This window comes from Amblyomma americanum, chromosome 9, assembly GCF_052857255.1.
Source record: "Amblyomma americanum isolate KBUSLIRL-KWMA chromosome 9, ASM5285725v1, whole genome shotgun sequence".
NCBI classification, from domain to species: Eukaryota; Metazoa; Arthropoda; class Arachnida; order Ixodida; family Ixodidae; genus Amblyomma; species Amblyomma americanum.
The window spans coordinates 72,336,142-72,360,869 of NC_135505.1; the positions used below are offsets into that span (position 1 = coordinate 72,336,142).

At 46.5% G+C, this 24,728-nt stretch overlaps 1 long non-coding RNA gene across 1 annotated transcript; it reads right to left on the bottom strand.

Moving 5' to 3' along the window:
• Positions 1–5,507: 5,507 nt before the first annotated feature.
• Positions 5,508–23,100, bottom strand: LOC144104034 (uncharacterized). Its single transcript, XR_013308417.1, has 3 exons — positions 22,982–23,100; positions 6,479–6,638; positions 5,508–5,808 (listed from the first exon to the last, which is right to left on the bottom strand). It is a non-coding gene; the product is annotated as an uncharacterized LOC144104034 (long non-coding RNA).
• Between the last annotated feature and the right edge of the window lie 1,628 nt (positions 23,101–24,728).

Consider the following 24,728-nt stretch of genomic DNA (forward strand, 5'->3'; position numbering starts at 1 on the left):
AAAAAACTATGGTTTTAAGTCTAATGCGCACCACTGCAGTCATAACACTTGTTTGCCTAAGAATTTCAGTCTGGAAACGAAGCCTTGCGGAATGGACTCAGAGTGCGAAGTTTCGCTCTAAAATCACGGAACTTTGCGTTTTCGCCAGCAGAAGCTAGCATATATATATTGTTATGAAGACGAAGAAGAGGGCAGTGGCGCGGGACGGAGTGCTCGCGCTAGGCCCTCAGCCATTAAATCATATCCCCCAGTGTGGGTATGTGCCATCTTTTGATAGGCTAATAATAATAATAATAATAATAATAAATCATATCTTCATTCTGTCATCATGTCGTGCCTTCCTTGGCTTGCCACCACGTAACATTTGGTGTGAGGTGCTGGGTTCTCATCGTCATCCTAGTCCCCGGAGCAGCGCCGCCTTCTGCTCGCCTTCGTCGTCGGCCGAGGGGACCTGGGCTCCGCCGCCCGGCTGAACCCCAGCTCGAACTGACCAGAACCGACCAGCCGCTTTCCCCCACCCCATCCCCAGCCCCGAGCACAAGACACGACGACCAGGACCTGACGTACGATGACCCGACTACGACCCGAACCAAGACGGCACCCCCGCCCAGGCTGTGCGGCGATCCCTCAACCCTTGACCTTCGGCTGTGGGTGACCGACCGCTGGACCCGAAGCTCCGGGGGCAACCGTCCACCAGACAATCGCCTTCATCTTGGTGGCAAGCCTTTCATCTTCTTCTATCCTTTCTGGCCATGCTCATCGTCACCTCACCGTAATTCTAGCAATCGATCGGGATGATCGCTCGGAGGACCGGGGTCATGTTATGAAGACGAAGAACAGGGCAGTGGCGCGGGACGGAGTGCTCGCGCTAGGCCCTCAGCCATTAAATCATATCTTCATTCTGCCATCATGTCGTGCCTTCCTTGGCTTGCCACCACGTAACAATATGTACTTGTACAATATCTTTAATAGCATAAATATTGGCAGTTAAACATCTCTATGTAAATCTAGAAGGAAACCGACAATCTTGTCATCGTCAGAAGCACTGTTATAATCATAGCTGGATAATGATAAAACAGCACAAAAGTATAGCCCGGAATAAAGTGCGCGAGCTCTGTCAAACCTCGCAAGGCTTTCTATTTTTGCCTCACAGTGAAAACCTATTCCCTTCGTTCCGACATCTTGCAGCATCCCTTCGGTAGTCGTATATGTCCGGTAATTAAGTACTTCCTACACTGCGATGGTGAAGAGTAGAGTGCAGAGGCGGTCGACTGCCGCCGCTATCTTCATCTAGCTCAAAATCCAGGATGCCAGGAGCGCTGCAATACGACGAGTGCTTATTGTGACCACCGACATATAGAGGCAATTATAATATCTCGAAAAGAACGATAGAAAAATAGGTCTCTTTTAGCATAATCTCTCAACACTAAGAAGGAGGGTAGGCGTTGCGGAGGAAAATGACAGCTTACAAAGTCAATATCAATGTTCAGAGGCCGCAGAGGACTTTAAATTTGGCATTATCTGTATTTGCAACTATCCTTGCCACTCTTATAATAAAGTAGCAATAAAAGTATACAAACAAGTTCTGCATCAAAAGCCTTAACGGTTTCGCATTGCCAGAATCAGTGTCGCTGCATAAAATAATTGGGCTTCAGACACTTCTATCGCCTGTTTAAGGGTTTTCATTTATTTGCCGCTAGCCTGCGTCTCCATTCGTAACCACGCAGAGCTACAATACATATCCAGAAGCTAGGTTCATTCTTGTTGCTCTGCACTAGAATTTTTAATTAGCTTTTACGCGTGCGTTTAGGCCTGCGCTTCTGAGATTCCGCTTGTTTTGCACTTTACTGTATAATATTGGCCGCAGGATCGAACAGAGTCGCTACGTTATCAACCTGTCAGAGGAAAAGTTTAATTGCAGATACATGGAAGAGGCCTTTGCCCTGCAGTGGGCGTTGTCAGGCTGATGACGTGTAATTGACGGGTGTATAAAGCATATAAATGAGTAGGCGAGTAATTTATTGCACAAATGCATCAGGATTGTCAGGTTAATTATATTGTAGCAAAAAGGCTCACATATTTCGTCCAAGTTATTATAATTGCTGGCTACTACCTGCCAACGCCAACTTGCAGCGTAGCTCGCACATATTGTCTCACACTTCAGTTTGAGCAGTTTAGTCTGGTCCGCAACACTGCCACAAATACTGAAAAAGCTTCATCTCCCAAAACAATTTTTTCTTTAGAAGTATTTAAGGTGTAGCTGAAGCAAACCACGACAACGTACTCCTTTTAAGCAGCAGAATTCCCTGACAACCGAAATATATGACTTAGTTATTTCAAGCGGTTAAACTGGGAATTACAAACACTATCGTTTAGGATAAGTCTAATATACAAGAATAAACGTGCTGAACACAAGATATATTGCCATTACAAAAGTAAAACTTAATATATCATTACGGCTACGAAACACTACGGAACATATTACTGCGATTCCTAAACAATCTGTACGAAATTAACATTGTGCTTTAAATTATCGCATATCAAGAATAAAGCGCTATTTTGTTTTTCTTGATAGACCTTTCCACTCACTGTTTTGTTCGCTTAGAACTGTGTAAAAATGAGTATGTGAATGTTGATATTTGTATTTGGTGTGTAGGCTATTAAATTTTGTGCCATACAAATATGCATGTAATTGTCTTCTGTAGCCTTAGTTTAGAACATCTCTATTACCTTTGCTTGTAGCGACTGCTTTTCCGCCAAAGATCATGTTCACGGCGTATTCAAGGTGTCAAGTGATATCTTTTTAGTTCCACGCTGCCATCATTAATTAAACATTTAAATATTGTTATTACAATTTTCCTGCTCTAACATGGGGAAATTTTTGTTCCTAGACATAAACGTGCATAGCACGCACGCTTTTTATTTCGTCTTCAAAGCGGCCTCAGGTTTATTGTTGCTGCACTGTAACATTGCTGTCCGGTCAGCAAAAATTAATGAATAAATGAGTTGTTTATTTAGAGAGGGAGGCTCAGGGCCGTTTGCTGGGGAAATGGGTTGTCAGCAAAAATAAAACAAAATTGTATGCCGGACGGTTTGAACAAATTGAAACTAAAAATTGGTTTTGGAGGAAATTAAATCACGCAGTAAATGTAGCACATATCTCGGTGGACTCCCTAACTGCGCTGTAAGGGAAGGAATAAAGGAGGGAGTGAAAGAAGAAAGGAATAAAATGGTGCCCTAATGTAGGCCTCCGGAACAATTCCGACCTCCTGGCGATTCTTAACGTGCACTGACATCGCACAACACACGTGAGCCTTTTGCTCCTCGGCTTCATTAAAACGCTGCCGCCGCGGTCGGGTTCAAAGCCGGGTACTCCGGCTCAGTAGACCAACGTCTTAACCACTTAGCGTCTTAACCTCTAGAATGCAACTAACCTCTTAATAAAGTAGTGTTCCTCTTGATTTTCTTTAGGGACCGTTTTTATTGACGAATGATTTAAACTACACACTGGTAATATTTTTAAACTTTAAAATAAAAACAGTCACATACCAACTGCTGCCAAATAAGGCCAATAAAATTTCGAGCAGATTAACACTTCCTGATGAGAGAATTTTATTGCTTTCAAGGTTTTTGTTTCTCACGTTTGCCGGGCTCATTAGATATCCTTGATTAAATACATACATGCTGCAGCCATAAATAATATGTCTACAAAATGCAAAAAATTCTAAGCAAATGTAACATGGATAGTGGTTTTATATTTATTCAACTCATTCAAAGCCGGGTACTCCGGCTCAGTAGACCAGCGTCTCAACCACTGATTGTCTTAACCTCTTGAATGTAACTAACTTATTACAGAAGAAGTGTTCCTCTTGATTTTCTTTTTCGGAGCTTTTTTGTTCTCCAATGGTTTAAACTACACACCGGTAATATTTTTGTACTTTTAAATTAAAACAGTAACATAACAACAGCTGCGAAATAAGCCCAATAAACTTTCGAGCAGAAGAACATTTCCTGATGAGAGAATTTTATTGCTTCCAAGGTTTTTATTTCTCGCATTTGCCAGCCTCATTAGATATCCTTGATTAAATGCGTACAAGCTGCAGTCATAAATACATATATCAACAGAATGCAAAAAATTCTAAGCGAATGCAACATGGAAAGTGGTTTCATATTAAATCAACTCAACTGAAATTTACGTATGTGCTCGCATAGCATGCTTCCAGTTTTACGCCACACTGCAGTACAGAGCCGATCGAACTTATTTAGGGTGCTCGAGCTCTGTACGCAGGAGCAAATGAAGTGAAATATTTTCGCAGCAGCTCTCATATGGAAAAGGCGCTGATTCCAGTGCGGTTTGCATGTCTATTTGACAGCTCTCCACCGCAAGCGTTATAGCTGATAGCGGATACCTGTCTGATAACTTCGCTTCATTTTCCCCGGATGGCACATCTCGAGCGCTCTTGAGAAATGTGACAGGATGAGTACACTCTAAGCTGTGCTCTGCCTACGAAGCATGGGTGTTCACGGGTGACAGACAAACGCTTTTACGGTGCAGACCGTAATAAATGACCATACACTGGTGTGCCTATGGTCTGGGCGAGCCCAGGCCATCATAAAAGCTCATAGTCCCGCTGAAGAGAGCCGAACGCATTTTGCCATTCTGAAGCTAAATGGAAAAGAAGTGTTAGTAAAGCTTGGTGGGAAACTTTCTGGCCTTACAGTATTGACCTTGCCTTACTGATGCACGCTGCGTAACCGACACTGATGAGAATTTCTTATCTTTAAGCTGCATATCAGCCTCCGTCCTAGTGAAAACAACCAATTGTTTGAAATCTTTACGCAGGTTTTATTTCCAATCACTTTTTGTTTTACTTCTCTTCATTTTTCCCAGTTAGATCGTGCACGTCCGTGTTTTTCATTTTTTGCAATCTTATGACACGTTCTCTTGTTCCCTTTTTCCACACGAATAGTATAAAACCTGAGTTAGCAGATAGCGCCTTACTGTTCATTTAATCGTCTTTAAATCAGCGTTTGTCAATTAAACCGCTCAACTTCGCATAAGTAATGGCACAATATGCACAGTTGCATTCATTAATACAAAAATTGTGCTCTCTCACCGCGGCCCTAACTTGCGCGCTTTCTATCTGTTCTTTTACATTTGTAACTCCCGCACTTTAGCAGGAACACTTCAGAGAAATCTCGAAAAGCATTCAACAAACTTGCAAGAAAGGCAGAGAATACAAACAGAATGAGTGCTTACTTAGAACTTTTTGTTTTTTCAGCGGGTAAAAATTTTTGTTAGGAAAACCAAGGAACAAGCGCAATCGCAATTTTCTTCTCACAATCAAATGGGCGTATTGTGGGGTATGATCTCATTTTTACTCTCAACTAGTGTTTTTTAAATAGCACAATTTTTTCTTTGTAAGTGCGCTAGAAGGACTGTTCAGGTTTTCATCAAGTTTTATTTTCATCGCGTGAAATACTTGTATTATTTCTTTGAATTTCCTATTTTTCAATTTCTTGATTATGCTTGTTTTAATCAGTAGAGCCTAAGGTATGCGTAACATTTGTGCATTCTAGCAAATTCCCGCATTTCGCTACTAAGTCAATAGAATGGATACATATTTCCGAGTAAAGCAACCGTCTACGATTCTCTTCTCGACGCCTTGATGACGAAATTTCTGTAGCGTTCCTTGTCAGCGTTGGGGCCGTGCACAGCTCGGACCTGGTCCCTGACGGCGCTCGCAAGCTCGGATTTTTCTTCTGGGCTGACCATCTTGGCGATTGGAAGGACTGCAAGATAAGCCGCTGTGCAGGAGAGCAGAGAAAACATGACCTTTTACTGCTTGCGATTAAGGTTCCTATTTTCAAGGAAGAAAGGCACTGTATAGCAGCCTTTTTCGCATCTCTTGTGCAACATGAGCTAATGGGTTCAACTCTGACCAAGTGGTTGACGTACGAAAATTCCTCTTTGTGCTTCAGTGCTTTTGGTCACGAGCGTTAGAATTATTCGGAAAGAATGGTAAGACGTCATGTAGCACCGGACAGCTTACTTCACGAGGCGCTGCTTGCACAACTTGGTACGAACAACTTAACCTTATTGCCTGCATCAGGCAGTAGGTCAGGTGGTAGGAAGGTTATCAGACAAGTGGGAGAGAAATGGTGCCTTGCACAGGCTCTGGAAGATACAATCAAGCCTGGCGCTTTTACTATCCGTACCATTAATCCTCTAGAAGCTGTATTCTTAACGTTCACCACGATGATTGCAAGCCTTATTTCTGAAAGCCCATTCCTTCAGCTGTTTGGTTTTCTACCATTCTTCACCTCTTTCAAAGAGGTTATGCGGACTATTCCAGACGGTTAAGTTCTTACAAAGTTGCTTATTACACGTTGTTGCACAAATGCTTGAATGCGGTTCGTTACACTTTTCTACGCGATATCACACAACAATGTTGGCTATGTACGGTCATTTGCATACCGATCATATCGTCCTCGTTCCACCCATGGAGCAAGGGGGACTGGGGAACTTCCAGTACACTTGGATGAAGGCCCGCCTCAAGGAGGATTCGTGACATGAAGCTCATCATCTCGCGGGTGTCCTTCATGCCTTGCGTTTCAGGAATGAACTTCAGCAGCACCTGGAAGAAAATGGGTTACACTGCTGCTAAGAGATAAATGGAGCACCGTAAATTATAACGAATAAGCTAAGGGTAGCGGTATAAAATAGAATAGTTACGAAAATGACAGCCAGTCAACGAAACAGCCTCTTTTTCTATTGAGCACCAGAACGGATACAGAAGAACACGAGCAAGAGCTGACCTGTAGACAGTTGATGCTGTGAGGTACATAAAAAAAGAACGGCGGCTAGTGCAATCGACATTCCTCACAAAATGCGTACCCCTCGATATTTGCGATGCCTGTGCCATAGCGCCGTTTACACCTGGCTGAGAAATGCGGAAGAAATCCCAAACCGCAAAGTAGAAGCTGAACCTCAAACACTGTACACAAGAACGAATGAGAATGCCTGCATTAAAACGGCGATGCTCTTCGTGCCCGTTATGCACAATGTTCAGGTTTATTAGAATGCACAACTTGTGGATCACAGTAACGTAATTCAAGGTGCCCCAGCAAAAAGACTTACTCGGCAACGGGCATGCTGGCTACAGTTCCAAAAAAAATTGAAAACACAACCTTATATGCTTAACAATCGTGGTCATCAAGTGCCAATGATTAATTCGTCTAACGTTCGTGCAGAACTCTGAAGGACTCCGAACTACACAAATATTATTCATAGCACCTGCGGCAGAGAGAAAGGCGTGTTTCTAATACTTGTGGCACACAAGCATGGCCACTCCCCTGTAATACTCTAATGAAATTTGAGGAGGTATGTTTTGTCTGAGTCCTCGCTTCAACGTGTGGTTTGGAAAGTGATACGCATGCGTTCAACGTGGTGAAAAATTTGGCTATGTTGGCTTTTTTTTTAATTTCCTTCACTACGGTCAGCAAAACTTACTCTCTCCGTTAATGACAAAACTTTGGCTTCTGAATCGAACTTTCTAAAACCAGTGTCTGTGAGTTCTCCCAACCTTTTTAATGGCTTATCTATCGTGATTAAAATGTTTACTAATACTGGCCTGAGAGAACAGGCAGCACAGCAAATAATCACTGAGCTTATGTAGTGAGCACTAATACACAATTAAAAGCCTCAACGCTGGGACAAAGAAAATCCATGGCTGAACAGTACCTAGCCGCTATCCCAATTATAGTAAAGTACCACAACCTTGAAATCAGGAGTTTGACGAAAACTCGTGTGGTCTGGTTGAATCATAAAACGTGACATTGAAGACGCCGACCACAAAAAAATTACCCACAAAAGACGTTTCCGCTCCCGTACGGGTGCCTTGTTCACAGTACTATTGTGTTGTTGAACAAGGCTCCCGTATGGGAGCCGGAACGTATTTTGTGTGTTCTTTTCGGTGCGGTCCGCGTCTTCAATGTCACGTTTTATTACAACCTCCTATAGAGCCAAGCATAGTACGTAATCGTTCGCGCATCCCCACACCCTTCCTGTATATAGCGGCGGATTTGTAGGTTGTTTTTTTATTGTTATTGAGTAAAATATTTGGCACCGGTATTGTTCTCACAAATTCCGTTTGATACAAATCGAAATACGCTTCTTGTGCGACAATACTATAGCGAGGACGTGTCTCAAGAACGCCTCCGAGCTGCGACCATTTTTCCAGTGTGTTTTGTTTCCAACTTGTGCGCCGCTTCCGTATGCGCATTGTCATTCCCTACATGCTTGGCAGCAGAAAGCGAGTGGGCAGAGTAACACAATCATAGTGCGTGGGAATCTTCAAAGGTATAATAACTCTGCTCCTAGCCGCACTGGCCACGAATATTGCAAAATGTGGCGCACAATTCATAGTGGCGCGTTTTGACCAAGTGCACATAAAAGTACCACGTAGTGGGATAACCGACCGCCCTTGGAACGGCCCCTACAAATGCGACGATGCGGCCGTTTGCGCGAAAAGCATGTGTTTGCACTTCTATGACGTCAAAAAGTGTGCATTAGACGCGACAGAGAGGAGCCTATCCGAGCTCCCGTCCTCCTCCATATCTCTATGCCGCATACATTTATTTGAGTGGCCGGGGATAGCTTATAGCGAAAGATTACTTCTCCTCTTTACTCGTCAAAATAAACTTATCCTTACTAAAATGTACTGTTAGGCTTAGTCGCATAGCCGATTATTGAGTGAATGCTGGTAAGGAATAAATGCGTCAGAGGCTGGGAAAGTCGGTATATCGCATGCATGCCACCACTGCGGTAACGCTGGCTCAAGCATATTTACTGGCATTTTGGGCACCAAACCAGCCACCCGGACGCAAAAGTAGCTAGTTGGCTTTGCTTTTATATTTTGCTCACGTTTCGCTACATGCCTTCGCGTTATTTTTGGAGCATGTTTTGGCTGATTGGCTTTCGCCTGCTTGTTTCGAGCCCGTTTAGGTACTACGGTTAGCATGTCTGTTTCGAACTTGTTTGGCATCTTTGCTTCGCCGTTTATGAGCCAGCACGAACGCTTGCGCTGCGGCCAGCTAGGTTATGAACATGCTTTCGATATTCCCATCACAATTGGGAAAAGTTCCAGGGGTGTACTTAAGTCTCGTTAGGTGCAGCAAAGAGAAACCGTTCACTACGGCACCTATTTCGCCCCTTCCCCCTTCTTTCATTCGCGTCTCTATCTTTTCTCACACGGCGCTGTTCTCAGTCTTTTGAAAGCTTCATGGCTGATTCCGACTTACGTTCTTAGTACTGCCTTCGCATAAGTTCAACATTAGCACGCGCCAGGCAACCACCGCGTAGGACGAAGACGTACCACGCGGGCACCATGTGGAAGGTAGACGAAACTGAAGACCTGCGAAGTACGTTGGCTTGGCGGCCTGCTGCGGGTGTGACGTAACAATAGAGCACCTACTTGATCACTGCCCTCGGTTTGAGCCTGAGCGTGTCCTTCTTGATGCAACTTTCCGGCGCTTAGATCCTTGTCTGCTAACAGAGGCCAACTTTCTGGGTATTTGGACTAAACCATCATTGAGTTCAGGGTTATAAATTTTCAGACTTGGCCCGGTGTGCTCTGTTAGTAATGGCTACGGACACAAGGAAAAGTGATCTCCCGGAACTCTCTTCCTTCGTTCCTCTTCCCACGAGTAGGGTAGCATACTGGGCGTCGGCAAGTTAACGTCCCTGCATTTCTGTTCATCTTCCTTTCTCTCTCTCTTTCCATTTCCTGTAGTCCGCTCAGCCTTCACCTCTAAATAAACAAATTTCAAACGCAACAATATTTGAAACAAGACGGCTGCATAAGCCGTACTGGAGCCCCTGGATCCTCTCAGCCAGCACTTAGCGGCTTTGCCACCACTCCAGCCTGAAGTCACCGTCTTGTTCACCTTAAATGTTCAGACCCAATGTTCTGTTCAATCCAGTTCTTGGCCACATCAGCGGGAACCCTGCGTATAAGGATTTCGTTCAACACTGGCGGACGCCTTATCAGCGACTCAGCAAGTATAAGCGCTTGAGCCCGATTGTTTAGCTGAGTAATGCCGTCTTCTCTCTTGCTACAACCGCTCTCCTCTGGAGCGAGAACCATGACGACAATCTGAATACTTGGACCCGATTTTGGAACAAAATTACCGATTGCTTCGGCGGTACAGTGGCCAAGAAGAGCCGAGCAGACGCTTGCAGAAAGAGCTCACGTCCTTAGAGACCGTTCAGGAAATACATGGAACTGCAACGATCCTGCCGACCTGTCAGCAGTAACATGTCTCATGCGGACAAAGTAAGCTATCTTTTAGAACGAATTGCAGTAGAGGTCTACAGAATTCTGATCACAAAAAAACGTCGCTTTTGCTGCCTATATAACGCAACATTGTGGTGCATTTGACGCACTAAATTCGCGGCGGATTGCTGAAAAATGTTTTAGACTATCAAATGTTACAAGTATAGACAGCGTTGCTTTTCCTGAATCTGAGGATATCGCCTCAGTGGTTCAGCGGATCGTGAGTGAAGAGTTGACCATTGAGCTGGTGTCACTCAAGATCACGCGTGCCATTTGTGCTCCCTGCTTCGACCACATAAGGAGCAGCCCACTAGAGCAGCTACAGTTATGGCGCAGGAGATTGGGCTCTATTTTCCGAACACCGACGTCAACTTAGCCAGTACCTACCCGGTGAAATACCCGAGGACATGCCTTCGAAACACGTCGAGCCGCACCTTCGGGGTATCCTCGATCGACGCCGTCCGTTACAGCTGCGGCTGCTACGGACACATATCCCGCTATTGCCCACGCCATCGATCTGGGCGTCCTTCTGAACGAGGCCCTTCCTGCTTCCGAGACGACCCACCATGGCAGCCGCCTGGCCATCTTCGGAGCCGCCTTTTCCGACCACGCTGAGTGTCCCGTCTCTGAGCGCAGCATCCGCCTCCACTGCGACGCGGCCGTTCCCCGTCGCCGTTCCAGACCGCCGCGACAGGGAAATTAGCTGGTGCGACCGATGGAGGAAAGGTCACTTAGCGGTCAACTTTGCCCTTAACTCACCCCATTCTCAATCTGAGGTACAATGTGCCTCTGTCTGTAAAAATTGTTAGAGCAATTGTTTTGGTCGAGAGCGGTGCGGCGGTGCTTGTGATAACATTTTCGTTTAAATATCGCCATGGCCCTAAATTTTTCTTTGCGTGGGACCGAGTCACCAGTTTTTTTGGCGTTAGGGATGAAACTTTACTCCGTGTTGGCCCTTGTTCTGCCTCTGCAGCACTGGACAGAGATCGATTCAGGATAAATTTTACTGTGTTAGAACGTGCTGCGCATGATGAAATCCTAGGCATTAACTATTTGCTCGAGTGTGGACATGCACTTGACATTGAAGCTGGCGAAATTTATTTGTGACAGCACATGTTTTCTGCGTTAGTCGAAGATACGCCCAAGAGTTGCGACGGCTTGCTTTTCCTCACGGAAGAGGGGGTCCTGCCAGCTCCGACAGCAGGTTTGGTCCCCGTTTAATATTCCAGTATGCGATTGCGGCATTTCCACATGACAACTCAGCTGCAGATACCCAGTATGTTGAACAAAAAGGTATTGGTCCCACATGCGGTCATGAACGCAGCGTACAGTTCCACGCACATTTGCGTCTTCAAATCAGTCATAATAATTCTGCACGAAGAAGGCAGGACAACAAGAAGAGGCGCTAACAGGAACACACAAAGCGCAGGAACACACATTAAGCTTTGTGTGTTCCTGTTCGTGCTTCTTGTTTTCCTGTCTTCTTCGCGCAGTTTTATTATGACTGATTCGAAGAACCAACTATCCCAACATCAAGCCTTACTTTGGTCTTGAATCCCTCTGCACAACCAGTAGGCCTTCCGTCTGGCTCTAAACTCACGAGATATGACGACTATGCCAACGACACTCTCTTGTCCGTTTGCAATTGTCCCCGACGCCGGACTGTTCTGCTCATTTGTGACGTATGATCAAGAAACCGCTCCCATCTTCCGAGCAAGGCGCATTGCAGGGCGTTATTCCGCTTTTGCCCATGTGTTCGAATTTACGTATACCTGATCTCTTTCATCTTTGCCAGCTTCTCACATGCATCATAAAATTAACACGGGGAATATCAATCCCATTTGTCTGTAACCGTATCGAATCTCTGCTGCCGAGTGCAAAATCATTTACGATCAGGCCCAAGAGATGCTGCAGGACAGAGTCATTCGGAAGTCTCCCACTCCGGGGCCCACGCTTTTAATACAAGTAAAGAAGAAAGACAATTCATTGCATCTGTGCGTCAATTATCGTCTCTTGAATGTGGTCACAAAGAAGGAAATGTACCCATTATCACGCATACATGACACTCTGGGCTTTCATCAGTCTACGTAATGTCTCTTTTTCTTTGATCTGCAATTTTGGTACTGAAGAATACCAATTCATGCATCAGACCAAAAGAACGCTACCTTCATGATGCCGGCGGCCTCTTCAAAATAAATGGAATGCCGTTCAGCTTGAATATTACACCTCAGACATTCCAGTGTTTCATGAATACAGTTCTACGTCGAATAAATAGAATATACGCATGCGCTATCTGGATGATGAGGTAATCTTTGCCGAGACAGTTAAAGAGGAAAATGAATGCCTCGGTATCGTACTTGACTCCATCAGCAAGGCTTGACTCGTGTTCAATTTGAAGAAATGCCAAGTTGGAAAAGGTCGAACTCTCGCTCTAGCATCCTTCGTGAATAAGGAGGAAATCCGGCCCATCCGCAGAAGCTTGTTTCAGTCATGAATTTTGAAAAACCATATACTTTAAAGGTCTTTTGAGTTTCCTCGTCCTGTCTTCAAATTTCCGTGGCTTTATTCCCAGCTCTGCGCAATTTCACACACGCTCGGTTCTCTTTTGCATCCGAATGTGATTCATTTTTTTAACTGCTGATTTTACTCCGACTTCAGCATCCCTTCTGCGCTACTTTGTTCGTACTGCTGCCACTGCGATCAACACTGAGGCCAGTGGTATCGGCCTTAAAGCGGTGCTTGTCCAGACTCGCAGTGGTGCCGAACGCGTTATGGCGTATCCCAGTCGTACAAAAACAAAGTCTGAGAGCAACTACACTGTAACTAGATTGACTGCCTTGCTGTTGTGTTTGTGGGCCACAAGTTCCACCCTTGCCTGCGTGGACGTCCGTTTACAATCGTGACCGATCATCATTCCGCCTGGCGATCCGTCTGGTCGTCTTGGGCATTGGGCTATGCGCCTTTAGGAATACGGTTTTTCCCTCGCCTACAAAAGTGGTCGCCGCCATACGTATGTCGACTGCTTCTCTCGCCACCTACATCCAGCAGAGAGGAGGACTTCGAGGGGTATTTGGCTTCACTCTACCCACCGTTTCCAGATAGGGATACGTTTCAGGGCGAGCAAAAGAATGACCTCGCATTGCAACCTTTTATTGCTGTGGCCTACACGAGAGCACCGTCTACGCCGTTCATCCTTGAAAACAAAATCCCGTGGAAGAACTATTCGATCGACAGTGCCCCTCTGCTTTTGGATGTGCCATAGAATATTCCTAATGATGATCTGCACGCCTTGCACGAAGTCATCATATTGGGCCATCATAGGGTGCTTACACTGCACATACTTCGTCAACGCTTCTACTGACTCGACATGTATAAGACCAAGCTGTCCCGAATTTCAACGTCTAAAGATAGGCACAGCCCTGCCTGCAGGCCTTTACTGCCGGACAAGCCATCAGCTGCGCCTTTTGAAAAAGTAAGCGCCCACCTGGTTGGCCCCATTCCCAAGTCTTCAAAATTCCACCGCTGCGTTATAGACTGTGGCTACTATGACAAGACAGGCGAAAACCGCAGCGCTTTTATAATCTAAGCCAAGTGATGTGCCATCATTACTGCTGCAGTCCATCATCCTTCGTCATGGTGCTCCCTGTGTTATCATCAGCGACCGTGGCCGGGAGTTTACTGCTGACGTCATGTAAAAGCTACATAGGCTGTGTGGCTCTAACTACCGCCACACCAAGCCGTACTATCCAAAGACCAACGGCCTTAGAGAGCGCACAAACTGCACCCTCAATAACATGCTGGCAATGTATGTGGCATCGTATCAACGGAACCGGCACGCTGTGCTACCATTCGTGTCCCTTTCATAATCGTTCGTGGACATTCGTGATCGCGGAGCATGAGGTCACCAAATATTCCCCTTTCTACCTCCTCTACGTCAGGATGACGCGCGTTTCGGGACACCATCTTCTGTTTTCCTTTCCCGAAGACATTTGCACCTACCAGATATGTCGCGCTAAAGACGATCGGTGGCTGGCCCACACGTTGCGGCTACATACGGGCCAGGATATTTTGTATGGATCTGGATGGTGATGCTCAAGCGTGGGTTCTTGCCGAAGGTTCTGTTTAGATGCTCTGGGCCTTTCGTAATGCGAGTCGATTGAGCGATGTAAACTACGTCATTGCCAAAGGTACCGCAAACGGTCGCCACACTCGCAAGACCCAAGTAGGCAATGATCTTGTCTTAAGTTCTGCCGCCATTGGTGTTCCTGTCTGGCTCGAGGACGAGATATGTCTTCCACCGAGGAAACAGTCACGCGCCGCGCAACAACCACGTTAGTACGAAGCACGAGGGAACCGTGTGGAAAGGGAAGGGGCTGAAGATGGGCGAAGGACGTTCGCTGGGCGTCCTGCTCTATTTCCTCTAGTCCGCGCAGCCTCCACCTCTATGCAAACCCATTCCAATTACAACATTATTCAACCACCATAAGTGCCGATATTCTGAGTGACATTGAATTGCGCAAAGCTAGCGTCTGGCATTTCTTAACCGGACGTTCAGAATATGCGTGTAACAGTATTTTTATACCGACAACAACATGTCGTGCATGCAGCGGGTCTTAGAGCAAAGCCCCGAGGCTTTGGGAGCCCGCAGTTCTATCGACCGTGCCTGCAAATGGCGAGGTCTGCTAATTTGGCAGCATAGTAGCATCAGGCTGCGCCTGCATTGGTGGCTTAGTCATTAGGTGGATAAGGCGCCCGGCCATTGGAGTCGGAGTATCGTGACAGTGTACCCGACCCCGGCGGCCGCGTTTCGACAGAGGCTGAAGGGGCCCGTGTGTTTTCTCCCTTTTCAGTCGACGGGAAAGGAGTGAGAGCAACCAGTTTGCTTTGAGGACGAGAATGGCGCAGCAACTATGTCGCTTCTCAGACACTACGTCAACCTCAAAGCTTTAAGTGTTTCGGCTGCCGCTCTACCGCTAATATGTATCTATGCTAATATGTATATGTTCTATGTAATATGTTCTATGCTAATATGTGTCAGTGCAAAAATTTTCCTTTCTGCCATTTGTGTTTTCTTTGTGACTCCGCAACATTTCTGTTTCGGCAGCTGATGTTACACGCCGCTGTCTCTGCTTAAAACCCCGATATGGTAATAACAAGCATTTTGCACTTACCTCGGAATATTTAGCCCAGCGATCTATATTTGCTAGGCCCCTCCAGACGTCTGCAGTCTGGACAGACGCGCAGTACACAAGAAGGCATTCGCCGTTTGGTGTCAAGAGCTGGGCTATATTCCTGAGTGCTACAGTGAGGTCCACAGCTCAGTTGAGGCAAAAGAAGGAGTAGATCCGATCAAAGTGGCCGAACTCTTGCAAGAAACCTGAAATGTCCGAACATATGTCCAGCTGGCGGAACTCAGTTCTCTCACCGGGCGAGTGACGTTTAGCGTACTCGATCATTTCCTGAGAACAGCCGATGCCGACGATGCTGCGACACGGCTGGCATCGAGGAAGGAGGACCTCACGTGTGAAGTCTCCCGGTCCGCAGCCCACATCGAGTAACTGCTGAGACTCGTCTGATACTTTCGAGAACGATGCCCAACTACAATCGAGGATGGAAAGGCTATAATCCCATCGCGGTTTGTGGCTTGATGCATACTCCTCAGCAGGCAGTTCCACTTTTTTAGGCTTTTCTGATATCTAGGAGGTATCTAGGCATCGCCCACTTGGTCTACGGGCTCCCTCACGGGCATGGTCTCCACACAGATTAACGTCCAGGCACAACGACTGTGGCAGCAGGTCTGCAGCTCTCTGCATGCGAAAAGACACAAGCATGACCTAAAGACATGCACACACATGCACGTACTTTCTTTGCAATTCAGAGAAAAGCAAATCTATGAGAAAGAGATTAGAGTTCCATCCTTTTTAGGTCGGTTAGATGGTACTGTGAGCTAGTTGCTCTGAAATTCAAGATTGATCTGTCATTAGTAATTAGAAAACCGGTTTCTGCCAATATTTTTTCTGGGATATTTGAAGGTTCCCCAATTCGCCCCTTCCCTCCTTGAATAAAACAATAGAATCATGACTTAAAATTTCACGAGGGGTCGACCTGCTCTTTATAGGCCCTACAATATTTTCGAAGCTGCCGTTTGTGAGGTGATGTTTGATTTAGCTTCTATTTCAGTGCGACCAAATTGTGAAAGTTGAAGTAGGTGCGCCTGTACCGTAATTCTTTTGTTCGGTGCGAGCGCAAAGGGATTCTCGTTAAGCAGTGTCGGCGGCTACCTTCGTGATTACATAAGTACAACTGATCGATTTCCTTGCTAGCTTTATACAAAATTTTGTCGCATGTCCAAAAATGCTCGATTCTGTTCCTAGTAATTCATATTTTTCCATTCATTTGACTGTTCAAAATTTATATTGATTTAGTCTTCTCACGCCTATTTTTCTCCGTGCAAATACCTCATTATCTACTGAACCTTAGCCAATCCCCCTGCGTGGGTATGCACAATGCTTACGAAGAAGAAGAAGAAGCAGAAGAAGAAGAAGAAGAAGAAGAAGAAGAAGAAAGATACCTCATTGGGATTATCTACTGAACCTTGGCCAATCGCCCTGCGTGGGCATGTACCATGCTTACTAAGGAGAAGAAGAAGAAGAAGAAGAAGAAGAAGAAGAAGAAGAAGAAGAAGAAGAAGAAGAAGAAGAAGAAGAAGAAGAAGAAGAAGAAGAAGAAGAAGAAGAAGAAGAAGAAGAAGAAGAAGAAGAAGAAGAAGAAGAAGAAGAAAGATACCTCATTGGGATTATCTACTGAACCTTCCTTGGCCATTCCCCCTGCATGGGTCTGTACCATGCTTACTAAGGAGAAGAAGAAGAAGATGAAGAAGGAAGATACCTCATTGGGATTATCACATAACCTTGGCCAATCCCCCTGCGTGGGTATGTACCATGCTTACTAAGAAGAAGAAGAAGAAGAAGAAAGATACCTCATTGGGATTATCTACTGAACCTTGGCCAATCCCCCCAGCGTGGGTATGTACCATGCTTACTAAGGAGAAGAAGGAGAAGAAGAAGTAGAAGAAGAAGAAGAAAGATACCTCATTGGGATTACTTGAGGAGAAGAAGAAGAATTATCTACTGAACTTTGGCCAATCGCCCTGCTTGGGTATGTACCATGCTTACTAAGGAGAAGAAGAAGAAGAAGAAGAAGAAGAAGAAGAAGAAGAAGAAGAAGAAGAAGAAGAAGAAGAAGAAGAAGAAGAAGAAGAAGAAGAAGAAGAAGAAGAAGAAGAAGAAGAAGAAGAAGAAGAAAGATACCTCATTGGGATTATCTACTCAACCTTGGCCAATCCCCCTGCGTGGGTATGTACCGTGCTTACTAAGAAGAAGAAGAAAAAGAAAGATACCTCACTGGGATTATCTACTGAACCTTGGCCAATCCCCCTGCGTGGGTATGTACCATGCTTACTAAGGAGAAGAAGAAGAAGAAGAAGAAGAAGTAGTAGAAGAAGAAGAAGAAGAAGAAGAAGAAAGATACCTCATTGGGATTATCTACTGAACCTTGGCCAATCCCCCTGCCTGGGTATGTGCCATGCTTACTAAGGAGAAGATGCAGTGAATGCGGCCTTTATTTGGACTTGTATTCTTCCGCTCTACTAGATGTCCAGATGAAACACCAAACTCTTTCTAATGTAACATTTTATTCAAGTTTGGCCTCACAGGACCTGCGCTGCGCTTCCTGCACAAGCAGTTGATGTTCTTCTTCTGGCACACAAGAAAGCTTGTTAGAAGATAAGTGCTCTTGAAACTGGCCGCATTTCACCAAGGCATGAACGCGCACCTTGATTAGACGGTGCTCGTGTCCTGCCGCAGATATATTGATATACTTGTTCAGTGTATTTTGATTCCTGTACACGTAATGGGCGTATCCGCAACGCCTATTTTGAAATGTTCGCCCGACTAACACTTTTCGTATAAGGCGTCGGCCGCTAATGCAGCTGCCGGAAACAAGGCAGCAGCCGACCGTGTCGTCTCGAGATCGGCCACAAAGTTCTCTCCTTGGAATAAGGTTAGAAGTAGTTGCTATCGCTCTTATGCCTTTTTTCATGTCGCATTTACTCAAGTTTGAAGCGGTTATTGTCAACAGCCTAGCCGCCGCGGCCAGTCCGGGGCAGACATCGCTCCCGCTCTCCAGTTCAATGTGCGGTGCGCCGGCTGCGCCCAACAAATCCCAAAAAACTCCCGATTTTGAGCCAATCATTTGAGTCTCTCGAACCATGCTGTGTTTCCCTATTCTATTACGGCACTTCCTCACAAAATCAGACTATAGCTTATTACGTCTCCGCAATACACGCGCACCCCTTTCTCATTTTCGCGCCTTCATTCGGCTAGGATATCGTTATGCGAGGTTTGTTCCCTAATCCCTTCCACCCTCTTTTTTTCTTATAATGTTGCCCGCAAAATATTATTTTACCTCTCGCCGCAGCTTCAGTATCTTGCAAAGCTTTACATAACCCTCTCAATTTGTTCAGAGTATATGCGCACTGGCAAAATACCACTACTATCCCCTGTGTGTAAAGGGCCTGCCAGACTAGCCGGACACGACGCCGGCGCAGACCCGACGACGACACCGATGATCGGCCGACCGGGTGGCCAGACCAAGCTGTCACACAAGGCCGACAACGACACCAACTCGTCTGGCGACCAGGTGTCTTCGTAGTGTGACATACTTCGACGCCCGCGACGCCTACAAAACCAGTCTGTCGACCTTGTCGTCGTGAGATCGGTCGCCGAGCTAAAACATTCACCACACCCGAACACGATTCCGCTAGAGTACTTTTGTTTACGTTCATAACAAGCTCTGGGGGGAATAGATGAATGTCCGTTAAGGTATCATTTTTTAGGATCGTTGGCCAATGCGAAGGCGCTGGCTGAAGTGATAACTACGATACAAGCAAATTTCATCCTATAGCCGCTTGCTGCTGCTGCCCAGTCAGCTCACCTAGCGTCTGCTAGATCCGCAGCGACAGGCGTCGCGGAAATCGAGCATAACATTATTTTATTATGGAACGGGTTGGCTGTAAAGGGTTGACTAGAGAGGTTCTATAATATGACACTGGCTAGCTCCGAAGCGCCCTGAGCTGCGCCATCCATGCGAAACCAGCTAGGCTTAGCAACGACCAGGGCAGCCGGGAAGCAGCGCAGTTCGTCGCCCTGGCGCTCCCGCAGGTGGCACCGTTGCCGAAAGCGCGAGGCTGTTGCACAGGCATGCTATCGTTGCTCGAATATAACAGGCTGCCTTTCTGATAGCATGGCTGTTTGTCTTTTTTCATGCGAATGTGAAGTAAACCGAGCCTGCTCGCCGGCGGGCCAGCCTGGGCCCCGTCCGCCGGCGTAATTAAAAAACCCTAATATTGTTTTTGACGTAAATCATAAACGCTGATACAGAGAAATGTCACAAATATACTATTTTTGAGGATCGTTGATCGACACCGAGTTGCTGGAAAAAGCAACAACTTTGATACGAGCAACATTTTCGCCGGAATCACCTCGCAAGCTGCCGCTGGCCCGTAGTTGCTGTCCGGCTCGCCTGGCGCCCGCAGCGGTCCGCTAGCTCCGCAGCCGAAAGCGTCGCGGAAATTGACCATACTTTTTATTTATGGTGAGCTTATATTGTTCTAATTTATGGTGAGCTTATATTGTTAACAGCAAAGCGATATTAACAGTGGAGCTTTCCGCCTTCGATGCGACGACCAGGGCAGCCAGGCAGGAGCGCAGTTCGTCGCCTGGCGCGACCGCGGGCGGCGCCGTTGCCGAAAGGTCGCTACTACAAGCATGCTTTGTCGCTGCTCGAGTGCCGCTGGCAGGTTTTCGGATAATATGACTGTTTTGTCTTTTCTGCTGCGAACTTCAACAATAAGCCAAGCAGTAATCAGACCACTGCGGGTGGCAAAGCGTACGCTTTGAGCTCGAGGGGATCGAGTGCTTGAGTCGAGTGGCGCAGCGATGCTTATTGCTCCGTGTACCCCTGCTTGCAGTGGGGCTGCAATTCGAAAGCAGCGACCGGTGCAGCGCGCAGGGCGAGCCTTCGCACACGGGTCGCCTGCTTTACTTCTGTCGCGAATGTGACACTGCGGACTGCTTCTTATCAGCCGTTCTGAAGCCCGCGATTCACTCTGTTATTCGTGGCGTCGTGGGTATAGAAGTAGCTTCTCGCTCCGGAGGTTCCTAGTTTAAATCCGCGAGGTCGAGAATTTCTTCCGATTATTATTTTAGCCTTAAAAAAATTTCATCCGTCTGGTTTACCCGCGATCGGCTGGATTTATTTTTCGAGCTATGGCTTTCTGACCCAGCAATAAGTGCCGCTCAGTTCTGGGCTGCACTCAATCTAGGTTCATAATCACGATTGTTAAGGAGTTTGTTTCACTGTGGTGCGATTTATTTAAAAGAGTTAAAAACGAAGCGTCCCGGCCCATGAATTTCGCATAGCAGGAAATGACAAAAGAAGAGCGAGAACGGGAAAGGGACAAGTCGGCGGGAGCTCTCGCACGTTGTCCTGCTAGTGTGACCTGGGAGTTGGCGGACCATCGACCAACTGACGTCTTGTGGGAGACCTGGCGCGGACGCTGACACTCGGCCGACTGTTTTAGTCGGCGCAGTGTGACATAGAGCGACACATCTCGACGACATGGTTTTGGCAGACCGAATTGGCCGACTGTTGGCCTAGTATGACAGACCCTTAAGGGATTCCCACCTCCACCTCTTAGAACAAAACATGTTCAGGCACAAATACGGTATCTACGCACCGTACTACTGGTGGCTTTTACTTCATAAAATACACTATTATTATGATAACATTTAAGGTGGTTAACTGAATACTAGATGTTTTGACCATTACGTTAAGCACCGTACACTTATGAATTTTGCTGCTCATAGTTATCACAGATTTCATTTTTCCAAAATTTCGAACCGTCTTTTACTCATGAACCTCAGCCTCAACAAAAATGAGGCACCTTCAAGCGGCTTTGACGCTCTCACAGCAATATGTATTTCGACACGTCACTCCGAAGCCTGTTTTCGCGTCACCATCTTTTCCGTCCAGCCAGAGGTTGTCTCGTCTGCTCGCTGGCAAAGTCACGGCGGAAGAGATCACAAGGGACAGATGTGTCACACACTGAACCACGTTATTAAGCCTCCATGTGCCTACGCAGTGGCAACGTGCTTTTTTTTAAATGCGTGCATAACGCCCAGAATGCGGTGATCCCCAGGGCCGAGGCTAATATCGTTTCCAGTTGTGCACAAACTGCTAAGGCTAATATGAACGCCAGCCTCGAAGCCCTATTTGCGAAGAGCGGGCTAAGTGTAACAGCCGAGAGAAAATAATTATCAACCAGTTTACGTGCCAGTTTCCTGATGTACCTCATCATTGGAAATACTGGGTGCAAAAAATCAGTCAATAGAGAGAAATATTATTCAGAAATCAAAGAGACATTCCCTGAAATGCCCTGGATTTTTTATTATTGAGGAATGCGTTAAGCTGGTATTCGTGACTTGAGAGGACCTGCAAAATGCGAGTACCTATTTCTTAATCTTTGAGAGTTTCATTCCCGTGGTTGAGATCTGCGGTCGCTACTTTGACGGGACAGATGACATTTCCTATCTTTTACCAATCGAAAACAAAGAGCCGCCACATAGGCTTGAAATAATATTCGGCTTTTCATTTTGTATGTTTACGTGAGAAATGCTGTCAAACATCTGTGTTCGAAGTACACGCAGTTTTTACTGAGCCTTATTACTTGCGTGAAATCCTATGTCGCATCCATTCGGCAAGACCTTCCATGTTCCGTACGGGGTGTCATATGTCCAGTGATACCACTGAATCAGTGCCGACAAAAGAATGAACTTATGGTAGCGTTGTATTTATGAGAAAATCTACAACCGGCAGGTCTTTCCCACTTTATCTAACTGTTTGTAAAGTGCTGCTCTCGATTCCCTATGTCAGTACCATAAATCAGCAGGGAGACATGTAGCAAGTATGCGATATCACGGGTACTTTTCTTTAGAGATCGCTAAGTATGAGCGAAGAATAAAAGTGGACCGAATGAAAAAAACTCTGCACAAAAGAGTACAATAAATAAAGATTTTAAGCCACTACAGCGTTATATTTCTGTTGGTTATCTGTTTAAGAATTCCTACACCTGAGAACACGAAACCTCTTGCTCCTGAGCAGTACTAAGTATTATATCATGCAATTGGCCGAGCAGCAAGACCGATAGCAACCGCGATTAAGGTATTTACACTTTTATTTAAATTGACCCATGCTTTGTGAAGGAAGTACGAAAAACTGGATAATGTTGTTCATCTCTTATTATGTGCAATGCTTGGCGAAGACCAACAATGACGACCGCGAGAGAATAGCTGGTTGTCATTTATGGTGATGAAGTCTGCATTGCGCCATCTTAAGAATACATTTTAGAAGACACGATACTTCCAAGAACGCTATGAAAAGTGCCTCACATCAGATGTTTTGTTATTCGGATACCTTCTATGACACGCAGGAAGCAACATTTCTGTCTCAGTGTTCCTCCCACAAACTATTCGATCCCGAAAATAGAACACCGAGAGCATTTTGCGAAAATTCCGCAGTCTTACTTTGCTGGAGCGCCTAAGTCTTCGTTAAACCTCCCAGCACAAACTGTACAGAACTACATCAACCGCATACTTCGCTCTCCGAAGAGACGGCGGCCACATTTTTATGAGCCCAGTGGTCGGTGAACCCGAAGAATCCCACATAGCACGAATGCGTTAGTACTTTCCAGCTTGATTTACAATGACACGATCTGCACTGTCATATGAGCGCTATCTGGGGCACCGACTGACCTGCTTTTTGTCTTTTTAGGCTTCTAAAATGAGGTTGCTAAATAGGTCTTTTTTCTTTTAATGAAAGTTTGAGAACGCAATTACTTTTACTAAAATATGTAGCGTGTATCTAGCATTGTCATATTAGAAGCCTGAAAGGACAAACGCAGATGAGCCAGGGCAACAGACGCTCAGTGACTCTTGTAAAACGTGTCATTGTAAAATAAGCTTCATATATATATATATATATATACATATATATATATATATATATATATATATATATATATATATATATATATATATATATATATATATATATATATATGTGTGTTATATAAAATCACCAAAAATTGAAGAAACATAACCGGATATAATCTTGACGTTTCTTCTGGAGGACCAGCCTTTTCGAGTGGCTCGACAAAGGCTGGTCCTCCAGCCAAAACGTCGTGAATTAAATCCTATTATGTTTCTTCAATTTTTGGTGGTTTTATATTATATTGACCAAATCAGCTGCCAGAAATCACTTTTGGTATATATTGATACGGGAATAAAAGAAGAGGCGGAAAGCGAGCGCGAGCGGCGAGCGCGCGGCTCTAGCACGAGGGAGATAGAACGAGAAAGCTTGGCCGCCGCCGGTCGTGCTTCGCCGGCTCTCCTCCGTACTGCTGCTATATTTCTCTGGGCGGGTCCGTGGCCACCCCGTGGCATCCCACACCGTAACAATTTGGTGGCAGCGGTGGGATCATGCCGCTCACCCGCTCCCGGAATCAAGCACCCGACGTGCCAGACGACAGGAGTCCACCACCAGCCGATAGCGCCGACAACGCGGCGGCCGGCGCCGCTAGACCTAGGCGCTCGGAGGGGCTCGGCTCTTCGCAGCAGCCGGACGCCGGTGTTGAGCGCCTCCTGGATACAGTCACCCAACGGATGGACGCATGGGAGGCCCGTCTGGCTGCCCAGGCTGGGGAGATGGAAGCTCTGCGGCGCGAACTCCGTCGCCTGGTGCCAGCCGAGCCGAACACAGGTCAGGTGCCTTTGGGCGTCCCCGCCGCCGCTGTTTACGGCTCTGCCGTCGCTGGGCCTGCGGTCGTGGCCGCCAATGGCGTGCTCGGCGCGGGTGCGTCCTCGCCGCAGTGTTCGTTGGACGTTGTGGAATTGCCCACATTTGACGGCACCATCTCGTGGGATGCTTACCGCATCCAGCTGGACGGTATTGCGGCGGCGAGAGGCTGGGACGAGCAAATGAAGGCATGGATGCTCGTTGCAAAACTGAGGGGCCGCGCCACCGAGCTGCTGCAGAACGTGCCGCCCGACCAGCTGGGCTCTTACACTGTTCTGGCGGGCCTCCTCGCCGACCACTATGGTGCCTCAGGTCAACCCCGTGTGCAGTACCACCGCCTGCGAGCCCGCCGTCAAGAGCCCGGGGAGACGTACCAGGACCTCGCCGCCGCCATTGAGCGCCTGGCTCTGCAGTCGCTGCCGGGAGCGCCTCAGAACGCCGTGGCCCTGGTCGGCACCGAGGCGTTTGTCGACGCCA